The 15717-nt window shown below is 40.0% G+C and overlaps 1 protein-coding gene across 1 annotated transcript in view; it reads right to left on the bottom strand.

The window, feature by feature from the left end:
• Positions 1-15717, bottom strand: part of LOC134858108 (cadherin-18) — a 134944-nt gene that overhangs the window by 96718 nt on the left and 22509 nt on the right. The gene's annotated exons all lie outside the window — the stretch shown is intronic.

Genomic DNA, 15717 nt, shown 5'->3' with positions numbered 1-15717 from the left:
CTGCTTAAATCACACCAGATGGCCCAAGAAGCGACACAAGGAGTAGGTAATCTGGATTTATGACCTTGCACATATGCTGAGTGCAGGGGCATCTGCCGTGATGAAAATGGCAGCTATTTTAATGAAAGCAGGAACTTCGTGGTGAGTTCTCGCGGAGAGAGGGGGCTGTAAAATTACACCACATTACAGCGGCTGAAACGGCCCTGTGTTTGGCCTTGCAGTCATAGAGCAGCTTTGCATCACTCTAACAAAGGAACTCGGTGTGCTGCTTCTCTACAGCCCTTTAAAACATGTGTGCGGTGAGAAATCCAATTCATTATAACAACATCACCATCATCATCACCATCATCATCATCAGCATTTACCGTGTATAACAGCTCTGAAATGATCTTTGAGACTAGTGTTGCATTCCTTACATCAGCAAGTCTCACCAAGGTATTACCCAGAGTCCCTCACTCCTGCTGCTTCTCCACACGAATAAACAACTGCCAGGTGCTGTTTAAGAAGAGGGAAGGGGATGATAGAGAGACAAATAAGATGTGTTTTGCAGAAAGAATTGCAGTGTAAATGTCAGCTTAAAAAGGCTACCTCTTCCAGTTTTTAAAATAAAGTAAATCACTTCTTCGATTATTATTATTTGCGTGTTTCTGTTTCTGCTCAGTGTCAGGTCACGACACATTGATCCACCAACATTTATTTGAGTTTCACAGGAGCGGCTGAACTGATTTATTTCTCTGTCACCTAAATGTGCTCATTCTGCTTTTCTCTCCACAAAGTTGCAATTTGGTATGACAGCCATTAAATGTAATCCTCACAGGGAGACGAGGGAGTTTCACATTAACACTGAAATAGAAAGTGAATCACAAGCTACCTGATGAGGGTGTTGCATGCTAAATGACAACTTGTTCCACGAAGAACTGACATCTATGATACGCACTAATGGTAATGACCACTTTGCTCCTTTGGGAGGACTTTTTTTTATCTGATACTAATGTTATTTTGGGCGTGGAAATAAGATCCTCAGAAGTCAGACAGCTATTCCATTGGAGCCTGGCGGGGAGGACATTGAGCTCTCAGTTTGTGCATTTGAATTGTGCTTAAAGCTTAAGCTTTATGACTAATTGGTTGTTAAACGACTCGAACGCAAACACATTCAGTTGTTTTCCTGCCCCCTCATCAGGGGAAGTGACAAACGCACACAACACCATGCATTTGATCTGCGATTGTTTGATTTAGAATAGGGAGGCCTCCATCAGAACAAAGCCAAATCCTCATTAGTGATCAAAGCTGTCAGCTTCAACCAGATAATTTGCCACATTAACTTGTAAAACAGTCTGGGCTACGAGGTAAATAAAAATAAAGATTTGTTTTCCATCCATATTTGCACAATCCAATAAGAAGCCTTTGTTATAGATTTTTTCTGCAAAATAAATTACCCCCTATGTGAACTGCAGCACATTATCAAATATAGGAGCCAGGTAAACTAATCCTTGCTTGCACTGTTATATTCTAGGAGCAAGCACGGCTGACACAGGAAATGATGAATGAATGAAAAGTGCGTTGATAAGACACCTGAATTGATTTTCTGAGCGAAGATAAGGCTTGCACCATGTGCAATAACTTTGCAAACCTTTCCAATTTCTTTCCGCAACCATTTTTCTTCACATTGTCTTCAAATTCACACCTTTCCAACTGCATAACTAAAAGCTGATTGGCACATTTGCATGCGTAGAGATATAATTAACCCCTAAAGATTTCATACAGTACGTCTTTGATCACAAACGCTCAGATTTGAATTGTGTTTTCCTTTGTGGCCCTGGAGAACTGGGTCCACATACTCGAGGATTTACAACACATCAGGAATATTGGTAACATTTCTCTTCTGCCACGCAGTGAGCTGATGCAGTGTAAATTAAAGGAGCTCAGTCAGGTCCAACTGACAACACTTTCACCCTGAAAAGTGATCCACGAATGGCAGGTCGTGAATCTTGACCGATAAATACCCTTGGCCCTATCAATTCAACGCAGCCTTCTCCAGTCAGACGTGCTTTATGTGAAGCTACTACAGGAACAACAAACTTGGATAGGAAACTGTGTGTTTTCTTGACACAGAAAGGACCCGGTTGTCGTCCCTTCAAACTGCAAAACTGAGTCATAAAGCTTTCCAATACAGCCATCCATCCTCTTTTTTGCACAGCTTAAGAATGTAATTGAGATGAGTCTAATGCACTATGTCCAAATGGTAGCCAAGTGTTTTAACATTTTGTAATTTTCCCGAAAGCTGGTTAGTTAAGATTGCTTTAGCCACTTAGAGCCTGTCAGATATGCCTCTTTCTTTCATTGATGATAAGCGCGAGTGAGTGTGAAACCAGATTTTTTTGCCTCATCTTGCATCAAATGTCATTTTTTTCTCTTTGCTCCCACATTTTGCATACATGTCCTTAGCCATTCCGCCGTATCCTTTGCTCTTTCAACCTCTTTGAAGTGAAATTACTGATCCAATGCAAGCTGTGCAACTGACAATCAAACCGGAGCCCAGTCAATTTGATTTAATTGGTTAAAAATTAACCGTGGAACCAGCATCTCAAGGCACTCTGACTTTAATTGGGGCATTTCTTCCTCTCAGTAAAAGCCACTCACTTGATTGCAGGACACATCCACAAGCATCCATAGTAACCACCGTTATTATCAGCATGACTTTGCGTTTGCCCACAGATTTAATAACACCTTTCTTCTGATATTTAAATGACAAGAGCACCACTGTATGACATATGCTTGACATTTCCAGAAAAGAGGGCTGAATATGATGCCATACAGTACGCTGATGACCCAGTGCCCCCGATGCAACAAGCTGTGTGGGATAGCAGGTAGCTAATTTAGAGCTTGATGCAAAAAGATGTAGCCTCCCTAAAGAGCCTTACTTTGTACTGACAATTTGCTAATCAAATTAGAGGATGGATTCTGAGCTGAGCATCTGGTCTTTGTAATAACAGTCATTATTAAGCTCCACAGTGTAGCAGACTGTTCCAGCACCTGCATCGCTTGTGTTCATACCCCAGTATATGTTCATTGCTCATGAGGCGCAACATGATAAATCCTCATACTCGTCTTTCACTTTGTCTTTTCTTTACCCTCTGATTTAATTTACTTTTATGTATGCATCTGCAGAAAATGAATAAGATAATTTCTTCCATCGTATTGTGGGCGACGGGACACTTCAATCTTGTGTCTGGCGAGATGCCCCTCGGAGAGCTTATCATCATTGATGTATAAACTTCGTTGTAACTTAATGAAAGCCATTTTTCCTCTCCTTACTGTGCGCCACATAGTGCATTATGTTTAGCCTCAGCTATAATTTCCTACATACAAGCCTTATTGTTGCTTCCAGGGGAGATATAGCAACTCGTAATAAGATATAGCATGCTCCCTGCTCCCACATAGCCATCAACCTCTCAGCACCCATGTTTTTTTAAGACCATAGGATTTGTATTAATTCCAGCACTAACAAGAAAAAGCTAGGACGCGTATTTTAAGGACACAGTAGACTATTTAAAATTCCACCAATGTATATTTCTTTGTACCTATTATTATGATTTACCTTCCATGAACATTATGCTTTGCTGTTTTTCATTTGAAAACAAACCTTTTCAAAAGTCACGCAGTAATTAGATTTGTATTAAGTGGCATTTATATCACTGGCACACCATTGCTAATCATGTGTAATTGGTGAGCCTGCATTGCTAAGCCCCTATATACACAGTACAGTACATTTCCACTTCAATTGTTGGCATAAAAACAAATCTTCCCAAGGTTATAATGTTCACTTGCTAATTACCTCCAAAAGGAAATAATGATTGGAGTAATTACATTTTAACCACTCTGTTTTTCTTATTTTGCATCAGTAGTGCACACTGGCAGTCATAAGGGGACTTACAGCTGGGATTACCAAAGTCAATCAGAAAGCTTCTTAGCCCAAGGACCTACGACATTTCTAGCATTCTGAAATGTGTGTGTGTGTGTGTGTGTGTGTGTGTGTGTGTGAGGGATTGTTTGTGCTGCAGAGATGCATGCCATGAACTCAGTAGGGTGTCTCTCAATGAGAGCAGTTGTTCTTTGGGATTGTTCTATTAATTCCTCTCCCACTGATAGATGGCAGCTCTTGCAACAACACGGAGCCACAAGCTGCTGTGTTTACAGTGTGTTAAATCAAGAGGTCTCCTATTAGTTTGCTCCACACACAATTTGGCTCTAAAGTCTCCAATCTTGCTAATGGCTTCACTGGTACTGTCTCTCTAATGTTGCTTCTCTATTTGCTTTAATGGGAACTAAATAAATACTGTTGTCATTGTAAAGAGTGGCTCACAACAAGAGGCTTACTGAATATGACATACTAGACCATGTGCACTTCAAACGACACCTCAATACATGACTTAGCTAGGCAGCCCTTACATAGTTATTTTCAGCATTCTCAAAAACATATATTTGGTACATGAGGGATTGTTTGCTTGTTTATAAAACCAATATGCAATTGAGACTGCTGTTCTACTGTGTGCCACCTGTATCATTTTGTAGGTCAACAAACTTCAGTATAACAAGGGAAAGTGTCAGTAATTTAGGAATACGAGGGTGGAACAGTCGAGTTTAAGCCAGAATATGTATATGTACTTTGTGAATGCTTCTGTGTCTAGAGAGAGCTGTGGCTGTTTAATTATCAAACATTACCTTAATTTGGTTTACATTATTGCTAAATCCATTTTTATGAATCCTGAAGCTACACATATGAATCCTGAATAGATTTATTGGCAAAAAAACCCAAAAAACTCATAAAATGCAAGCAGTGTGTGTTAGATTCTCATTCAATGGATTTTGTTTTTTCTCTTGGAAGACTATGTGCAATTTCAAACAAGATGTGAGCTCTCAACACTAGATCAGATGTTTGTCGTTTCTTTTCTAAACAAACACTTTAAGCATTTCTGATCTGGCATCCCCGTCTTCTTATAGCACCATTGCGATCATTTAACAAATGAATGGAACGATTAATGGATGATTGATGTTGAACACATCCATGACTAGCGGGAGTGTTTTCGCACCAGAGTGACGCCATATCTCACGCCTGGGGTTATCGGAGGTTCTCTACGGCATGTTTGTGTAGTTTTTAATCTAGTCTTTGCAGGTTTCGACTGATCTGGGGCTAAAGAAAAGTTAGACTGTTTTAAGAGAAGTGTGTCATTTATTGCAACCGCACAACAAAAACAAACAAAGCCCAACAACTTATTTGCTTGGTAACGCAGTATCTATGAAATCTTGAGGGAAAGATGAGAGAATGAGTGACCAAGGAGGTCTGCAGTTACGACCCTCTCTGAGGTTTGTGTGGCTCTAGAGATGATCCCCACCATGGTCCTCCTGTCAGGGTAATAGGAGTCAGTGGCTGAGGCTCTACATTGATTTGTCCTTTTCTGAGCTATGTTTACACCATAAACAGGTTCAAAAGGCAAACAGGCCCCTCTGAGTCTCTGATTATTGGCTCAAAAATCATCAGAGTGACCACTGTTTGTTGTCAATTCATCAGCATACTGATTAAATTCTGTGGTACCACCCCAATGCAAAGAACTTTCAGAATCATCATAATCGGTCTGTTTTCACACAAACCACATGACTGCAGAGGGAAACCGAACCAGAGCACATTAGCATGAGCTTCAGAGGTTTTTCTCTGAGTGTTCCAACGTGGTCTGATGGGACTCGCGCACCGACAGCCTCAGGCCTCGAGGCTGAGCTGAGGTCTTATTGACATGGAGCTCGCAGCTTTACTGTGACCGCCACCGCGGCGGCCCAGCTGATGCACCGACCCTGCCACAGAGATACAGATGCCAGTGTTTAAGAACACAACAGGGAGCATTGCAGATAAACTTGAGCTATAGTAAAAGAGAGGACTTTTTAGTTCCCTCTATCAAGAAATTGAATTCAGATACACAGAAGCCACTTCAAATATACCATTTAGAAACACTATATTCAGACAGGCATCTTTCTTTTGATACCACACACATTGCTGAAACAATGAGAGGCTTTGTGAAATGCAATTTCTAAGACTAAACTGAAACCGCATTTGTGGATTTGAACATGGTATGCATTAGAACTGAAGGAGCAAAGAAGTAGGCGATCCAGCAACAGAAACAAAAACATTGTTGCCTGCCTAAATTTCAGTTCAGCTCAAAAGCCTCTTCTGCTATCTTTCCCGCTAGTACTGATGTTTGCCTTGCATCACAAATGCATTGAAGACAGTGACACTTACCATGGTATAAGCTTGCTATGGCATCTATTGTAATTTATCCTCTATACACTACACAGGGTCACTCATTTCTGGATCTACTTTAGTCCGCTGGGCGCCAAGTATGGTGCTAATTTTGAATGGATTTATATTTGATAAAGATCCACCTCAAGATTGCAATATGGTAAACACACACCAAGGCTAACCAAGAAGAAGGGTGAAATGTAACGTATTATTCTAGCTAATCTTTCTATACTTCCACACATAAACACTGCACAATAATGCTAATACCGATTCTTACATAAATATGAAGCAACATTTTCAGATAAAATATAACTGAAATCTGTAGTTTATTTGTTCAAGCAATTGAATACAACGGGAATATGTAGAATATGAATTGAATGTAAGAAAATAACTACAGTTTATTCTATCAGATCCCCTAAAGGGAAGCCAGACCCTAAAGGATGGTATAGAGGGGGGGCTATCACAATAACAAAAGTTATTTTTATTTTTTTTAGCCCATTCAGGGTGGCACTTCCCGTTTCTTTTTTGCCCAACCACTGGACTGCATGGACTAGTAGTATAGCACAAGCAACAAGCATGACCCAATGAGAGAGGGATCAGCCAACGCTTGAGCAGCATGCATCTGAGAAAGTCATTTATTCCTACTTAAATTCTCAATCTTAAAAAGTGAAAAGATGCTATCACAGGGTTCAGATAATTATGTAACCTAAAGCCAACTGAAAAATCTTTTTGCACTGGTTGGTACTAGATAATTATCAACCCTGCTGAATTCTACCCAGAAATAATTGATTTACTTGATTAATTGCTTGATTAATTTCATTCCAATTATGCTCACAGTTGTGGTCTGCCAATTCTTAAGCTAAAACAGAATAAGTATTGCGTGCTTTATAGCAGTAAGTGAGAAATATTGCCATAAAAAGCAACTTGTTTCCTTTCATTTATTATTCTGTGTCTTCATCTCGGCTTTGCCTAATGTCTTTTCACGTCAGCAGACCTTTTACACAAATGAATACAATTCTATTAGGTCGATATTAATCTGTTGTTGTCATGGGAAGGAAATATTCACCATTGTGAATACGGGCAATGTTCATGACAAAGAGCAAATGTCTTCGCTCAGCTTCTTTGTACTGAAAACCAGCCATATTGCACTGAGCACGAAGCCAGACACAAAGAGAAAAATAGATTAAAGGAGGCAGAGTAACATCTTACCTTCCAGTAGCCTCAATAGACCAGAATGTAGCAGAAAGACAAGTTGTGTTGCATTTTACACTCATCTCCTAAAAATATATAACCCACGGCTGAATACATGGTGTCAATCCAAGAGGCTCCTCTGAAGAACTGGTCATTCAGGGACAGGTTGGGACACACACACACTTTAAAAGCCTAAAAGCATCAGAGGTGAGGTGTTATGCTTCGTTATGAAGATGGCCTTCACTAGGGTAGTAGATCATAGAACAAAGCCTGTGTTTATCACAGTAAGGCCTTTATATCCCCTTATCCTTGCTGTTAATTCCCAGTAGAATAGCAAAAACCATCTAAGAGCACACAGAATCCAAAGGACGCCAACGACTGCTATGAAACTATTTAAATAATCAATTTCATCTGCTTTTATATTAAACTCAGCACTAACATTTGCATGCATGTTTAGTCAATTCGGATCGACTGATTGAATGGATTTTGTGGTCATACAGAAGACTCCGAGATGTGCTAAAACGATGACAGGGCCTTTCTGCCTGTCGGGAGGAGCAACATTTCCCATTAAGTTGTGCTGGCTCTGTTTCACTTGATTTGATTCAATATGCAAAGGCCCTTTGAGAAATCAGACAGCCTGTAGGTTGTGTGCCATGGTAATGTGGCACTGAATGAAAAGCATGATTATGAAGAGGATAATACAGAGCACACAGCACATGATGAACTCCATCTTTCCATCTACCCTCCTTCTCTCCTCCTTTAACCTTCACCCTGGCATGTTTCCCTCATTAACGGCATTCATTAGCCTTGACCTGGAACAGCTGTTATCCACAGGTCTAACATAACAATATGTCATATATATTTATGTGAAAATACATGCATGTCCGACCGATTCTCAGAAATGAATAGATGATTTTGCATTTGATGCATAGCGCAGTGATGAAATAGTTTTTAAAAGTTGTGAAAATCCGACATTTCTTATTGAGCTTTTAACTGATCAGTTTAGTAAATCTTGCGCAGATGCAACATGTAGAAACTTGTCTTTAGCAAATGTGCTAAAAAACATGCATTTTGCCACTTTATTACTCAACGTTTTAAATACATTATAAAGATATTGCTTTGAAAAGAAGTTCTCTGATTTCAACAAAAGGTTACCTTGCACTAAATTGAAATGTCAGCATAGCTTCATATTAAATACTCCTTACATTTTTACTCATTATTAAGCAAATAAATAAAACACCCATCTTTACTTGTGTAAAAATAACTACAAAGACTAGTGTATTACTAAAAGCAGATATTAAACTGCCAACTAAGTATATACAGTGGGGCAAAAAAGTATTTAGTCAGCCACCAATTGTGCAAGTTCTCCCATTTAAAAAGATGAGAGAGGCCTGTAATTTTTATCATAGGTATACCTCAACTATGAGAGACAGAATGAGAAAAAAAAATCCAGGAAATCACATTGTAGGATTTTTAAAGAATTTATTTTCAAATGATTGTGGAAAATAAGTATTTGGTCAATAACAAAAGTTCATCTCAATACTTTGTTATATACCCTTTGTTGGCAATGACAGAGGTCAAACGTTTTCTGTAAGTCTTCACAAGGTTTTCACACACTGTTGCTGGTATTTTGGCCCATTCCTCCATGCAGATCTCCCCTAAAGCAGTGATGTTATGGGGCTGTCGCTGGGCAACACGGACTTTCAACTCCCTCCAAAGATTTTCTATGGGGTTGAGATCTGGAGACTGGCTAGGCCACTCCAGGACCTTGAAATGCTTCTTAGGAAGCCACTCCTTGGTTGCCCTGGCGGTGTGTTTGGGATCATTGTCATGCTGAAAGACCCAGCCACGCTTCATCTTCAGTGCCCTTGCTGATGGAAGGAGGTTTTCACTCAAAATCTCACGATACATGGCCCCATTCATTCTTTCCTTTACACGGATCAGTCGTCCTGGTCCCTTTGCAGAAAAACAGCCCCAAAGCATGATGTTTCCACCCCCATGCTTCACAGTAGGTATGGTGTTCTTTGGATGCAACTCTGCATTCTTTCTCCTCCAAACACGACGAGTTGAGTTTTTACCAAAAAGTTCTATTTTGGTTTCATCTGACCATATGACATTCTCCCAATCCTCTTCTGGATCATCCAAATGCCCTCTAGCAAACTTCAGCCGGGCCTGGACATGTACTGGCTTAAGCAGGGGGACACGTCTGGAACTGCAGGATTTAAGTCCCTGGCGGCGTAGTGTGTTACTGATGGTAGCCTCTGTTGCTTTGGTCCCAGCTCTCTGCAGGTCATTCACTAGGTCCCCCCGTGTGGTTCTGGGATTTTTGCTCACCGTTCTTGTGATCATTTTGACCCCACGGGGTGAGATCTTGCGTGGAGCCCCAGATCGAGGGAGATTAGCAGTGGTCTTGTATGTCTTCCATTTTCTAATAAATGCTCCCACAGTTGATTTCTTCACACCAAGCTGCTTACCTATTGCAGATTCAGTTTTCCCAGCCTGGTGCAGGTCTACAATTTTGTCTCTGGTCTCCTTTGACAGCTCTTTGGTCTTGGACATAGTGGAGTTTGGAGTATGACTGTTTGAGGTTGTGGACAGGTGTCTTTTATACTGATAACGAGTTCAAAAAGGTGCCATTAATACAGGTAACGAGTGGAGGACAGAGGAGCCTCTTAAAGAAGAAGTTACAGGTCTGTGAGAGCCAGAAATCTTGCTTGTTTGTAGGTGACCAAATACTTATTTTACCGAGGAATTTACCAATTAATTCATTAAAAATCCTACAGTGTGATTTCCTGGATTTTTTTTTCTCATTCTGTCTCTCATAGTTGAAGTGTACCTATGATGAAAATTACAGGTCTCTCTCATCTTTTTAAATTGGAGAACTTGCACAATTGGTGGCTGACTAAATACTTTTTTGCCCCACTGTATTTCACCTAATAATTGATCATTTGATGTTATTTTCATTACTGCTTTCAATTTTCTACCAAAAATGTGTCATAACATTAGGAAAACATCTCCTACAACACATTCGTTTTTACGGATTTTTTTGGCAGAAGTGCTTATCTCACAAATAAAAAAAGTACAATGGCAGCAAAATGTACTGTTGAAACTCTCAAACCCAAAATGGTTGCTTGTAAAACACACTGTAGAAAGTCACCCATAAATACCATTGCATTTGCTTGCAGTCTCACAACCGTCCTGTTCTTTTCCAAATGATCCAGCACTGTAAAGCGCAGGCTCCCAGCGGGCCCTTAAATTGTAAATGTTTTCACACTATGCCAACTGAAGCAGTGGTGCAAAGCCAAAGTGTGACATGCATTCTCACACAGTCGCACGGCGTTACACTGCAATCAATGACACGTGGTGGTTCAGGTGAGCAGGTCCTTCACCTTCACACCCGCGGAAGATGAATGGTGTAGTGACGAGCAAAGACTCAGCAAGCCATGTCAGGTGCAGGTGGAAAATGCTACAACAAAAAAAATCATCCTGCCATCCTGCAAGGCAGAAAAGATTAATGTTGTTGCTTTGGCTGATTAAGTAGAAATGCACAATAGCTTGAAGCACAGACATACAACCGACATACAAGTAATAGCAGGTGTCCACATACATCCTTTTGAAATTCAAAGTGGTTCACTTAACTGCCGGAATGACTTTCCTTTGCCTTTACACATAAATTAGTAATATTTCCATCTGTAAATGTCAATTCAAACAGCTATAGCTGTGTCCCTGGGTGCATTTCTATGTCTGTGTTGCTATGGCAGTATGTGTGGGGAAATCAGATGCAATATTTCAAGTAATATGCATTTGGTTTATTGCCCCTTAGCTTATGATTGCTGCTTTGTCCTTTGTCAACACGTTTTAACAGTGTCCCTCTGAAATGTACTTCTTTACCCGCCAAAGTATTTCCACCTGTATGAAAACATTAGGTTGTTTGAACACCCGAACATCTCTTACAGCTCTGTGGGAAAAAAAGTACAAGCTTGTGGAATGTCTGACTACTGCAACCATCTTGATTTAACCAGAGAACCACTTTATTTACGGTGTTTCTATTACACTGATATGGATCTCACATTTAGGTCACATTTCTATTATGTGTAATTGCAAAATCCTTTCTCTCAAAAACGACTGCTCTGGTACTTTATTGTAATTTCAAATATTTGATGTGAAGCACACTGGCTAAAATGCTCTCGATTTCCAATAATAAACTGCACTATGGAACAAAAAGCAATTCACAGGACACGCAAAATTAAATTAAAGTAAACTGGGAATGCTGCAGGCTTATTTTCTTTCCTCTCCACCAACTAAAATTGTATTCACCATCTGGTCCTTCAGGCTTACTTTGAGACATCCCTTCAGAAATACTCATATGTGTGAAATTTGGATTACTAAACTGTCTTTAATCACTCATTTAATTCCTAAGACCATCATGGTATGCCTGCTAATGTCTTGTAAATCTACATGAGCTGAAATGACATGGCTTACATCCTTGCTGACATGTTGGGAATATATGAGCCAGTTCCCATTTTATGTGCCGCTATTAACTTTGCAACATGTTTTTTGGGAGAGCTTCAGTTGAGGCACTTTCTCTATGCTATTCAGTACTCGAACACATTAGGGACTATTAGAGAATTCTAAACCATTACTGGCAAAAATCTGAAATATAAAGAGACAGATGTGTGGGCAGGGTAACTTTGAATAATGTTTCATACATACACATGGCTCCACTGGCCCAATTTAGCACTTTGATCTAAAATTGTTCTGATGGCTTTCTGTTTGAAAACTCTTCTGTCACAGTTTTCAAGAACCAAGCAATGCTTCGTTGATTTCTCTAAAATAAACAAGCAAACCTATTTCTTGTTCAATAATACAACATTGTAAAGCTTTTCTTATGCCTTTCATTACCTCAGTTTCCTCTGAGACTAAAACAAGGCAGGTCTAATAACATGAGTATTTACGACCTTGATCAGAAGAGACATGGAGTAACTTACTCCCCTCAACAAGCACACAGCACTACAATGCTGCCTCGCCTTTATTTGCTAATTCATGAAATCAATGCTCCCTCTTAAATAATTAAAAGCCTTGCTACTTGCAGCTGGAATGTGTGTGGATTTGTTTGCGTGAAAGGCCACATCGCATGCAACATGATACTCCAAAGCAAACCCTGCTGTGTGTGAGCCAGCATACACTCGACACACATTACACTACAAATGCTTCACATGTTCACAGACAAATGCACATGCAGTGCACTCATTATCACATGCAGACATGTACTAGTATGTATTTGAATATTTATGACACAACAACAACAACAAGCGTAGCTATGCTAAGACCTCTACAATGTCCACCGCCGTGTGGGTGTGTAGCGACACCTATGTCCACTGTTGGATAGGAAAACAAGTATACACACACCCACTCTGGCTAAGGTTTGTAGATTCTAGTCTAAGGAGGAACACATATATCTCCAAGGATCTGCAGACAATGTGAACACTTAAGCCTTTTATTTGACTTGGCAGCCATTCACTTGTATTGACAAATGCAACATCAGTTCACCTTGTTTTGCTGGGAAACTTTACATGGATCCATACAAATGTCAGCAGCTGGCTCTTTCAGTGGTCTGAAATGTGAACCCCCTTGAGGAAGACATCATCACGCACCTCCAAAGTAACCACAACCAGCAGCAAGACAAACACACAGCTTCAAAATTCTAGACACGTTTTAAACTTCTGAAACATATGGCGGCAACAGAAACTTTCAGAAATACTGCTTTGATGTCCCATGCGGCAGATAATATTTTGTGACATAAATTTGCATCTCATCATGTTCATAAAATAGGCACCTGGTAGAATAAGTTAACATATATACATTCTTTATTCACTTTCTGTCTTTTCTGCAAAGTCTCCTGGGATAAATAATGTAACGTATTGTTCTTGCAATGGGCGTGAAGCCCACCAGGTTAAAGCTCTTTCATTTGCATCATCAATGGACATTCTGTGATTTCGGGAATGATTAATCTAATAATATCTTTGGTCTCCATGGACCACACTTTCCTGAACAACAAGCCTAGCCTGGAGCTTATTGATTTCATATGAATACACATTATATTCTAATGCTGGAAACATCATACATCAGGGCAGTGTACATAGAGCTAAGAATCACAATGTTAATAGGCCGTTGTATAAGATAGTGGTGATGGTAATTTCCCTCCTCACTGGCGGTCAGAGTGTTTATTTGACTATCTTTCTGGTAACAGAGAAGCACCCAAATGAAATGTATTTAAAACCCAGCAGCAACTTGTCAAATATGTTTTGACATCGGTTTGACAAGACGGTAGCCTAGGCAACAACACAACAGGCCTGTTTCACAGAGATGATATCAGCCCTCTCCAATGTCTCTCTTTTTTTATCTCCTTCAATTTGGATAAAACTCAAGGCTAGATTTTGGACCTGGATATTAGTCAAAGTGGTGACAGATGGCAAACTCGGGATGTATTTTCATGGTTGAGCTGGTGCTGCAGCTTTGTGACTGAGATTTCAAAGGAGTGACATTAATCTTCCCTGTGTCTTTCCCTCGGCCAAGGAACCGGTTCAAGGTGGAACCAAAAGAAGACTAAAGTCCCAGAAAAAGATGAACCACCAGAGGGCACATTAACATTCTACAAAGAGACGATTTAAACAACCGCAGTGAAACACAGGGCTCAATAAAAAAAATGTGTGCATCCATTTTGGATTGGAACAAAACCCATAATGTAATAAACCATCCTACCGAGCCATTTATTTTGAAACAAACAAAGTTTCAGGTTTTGGGCCATGAATTATGAAGAATTTGATAAATATAATCCCATGAGAATCTTCTAAACACTTCTTCTGATTTTCTGGATGCAAGATACCCCCTGTTTCCAATGGAAGGTAGAAGAGGAGTTTGTCTACGAATGTTCCGAAGCCCCTCACATCAGATTGTGACAATTATCCGTGGTGCGCGCTAATGAAGTTATTGCTATGGAAACAAGGTGGAACGTGTTATACATTTACTCATCAAAAAGACTTTCAATGTTCGACTAATAACAAAAGGCAAAATAATGTCATAAACTGAGATAACAAAAACACAAACAAACACAATTGTCTGTTAAATGGCAGGCAGGGGAAAAGTGAACGTATGATTGCTAGAAAAAGCGGTGATTGACTGGTTTGTGAAATCGCCAACCACCCCATGATGAAAGGCCGATACAGTTCTTTGATGTTCCTTTTTTTAAGCTAGATTTTTAAGGTTTGGGCGGGTGGGGGCGGGGGTCACATTCACAGACAACACTCAGCTCCACGGGAACTCATCCTGATGAGTCACACTAATGAAATATGATAAAATAACCTCCCACCGAATACCAGGTCGCGTAGCCATTACCTAGCCTAAATGTCAACAGTAAACAAACCAAAACAGACATTTTTGTATTAGCATGTTCACTGACTACTGTGGGTATATTTAATAGCTAAATTATCCAAATGTTAAGTTTCATGTAAACAGTTAAACCAAATGGGAAAATGTTACATCTGTTGGTATTGCATATCTCGTGTGTATGTATCATCACTGTTCCCAGTCAGAAAGATGTTCCTTGTTCGGAATAAGCAGGGCACGGTGTTCCTGCCATTTTCACTTAGGCTCTTCTCTTCCTCTCCACAATGACTTCAGACACCTGAGTGAGACATTCACAGTTCAAGTATCCTTTGGCGAAACCTTGGGAGCTGCTCTGATGTAGCCTTGGTTGACAATGATGGATGCAGCCGTCAAGGAGACTGACATGTTGGGCTAAATTACGTTACATTCAAACTATTTTTTAGTCCCTTTCAAGGCTAATGTTGCAATGAGATGAGGCAAGTATCGTGGGAATAGTTGCTTCTCTGTTATGGAAGGTGACAGTGGCAGCATGCAGTTTGTCATTGGAATTAATTATTTAATAATTGACCTCTTTGCTTTAGATTATGATGAAGCTTTGGCCTAGAGCAGCTGAAAGTTCAATCAAACGTTCAGCCTTATCAGCCTTAAAAGGTCATCCTTTGTAAATATGAACCGTCTATTGAAACTATTCATAACTACAGAAGCATTTTAGCTACCTAAGGTGAAGAAAAATAAGGTTCACTGGTTGTTAAAGTAAATACATCCTCTATGCTTTCATGACGCCAGCATGAGACATTGAAGGATGGATAACTGAAACGGTTAAAGGGGCCAAAGCTCAAGGAAGCATGGGG

The sequence above is a fragment of the Eleginops maclovinus genome, chromosome 21 (genome assembly GCF_036324505.1).
Source record: "Eleginops maclovinus isolate JMC-PN-2008 ecotype Puerto Natales chromosome 21, JC_Emac_rtc_rv5, whole genome shotgun sequence".
NCBI lineage: Eukaryota > Metazoa > Chordata > Actinopteri > Perciformes > Eleginopidae > Eleginops > Eleginops maclovinus.
The sequence above is the reverse complement of the archived record's forward strand: the minus strand, read 5'-3'. Positions and strand labels throughout refer to the sequence as shown.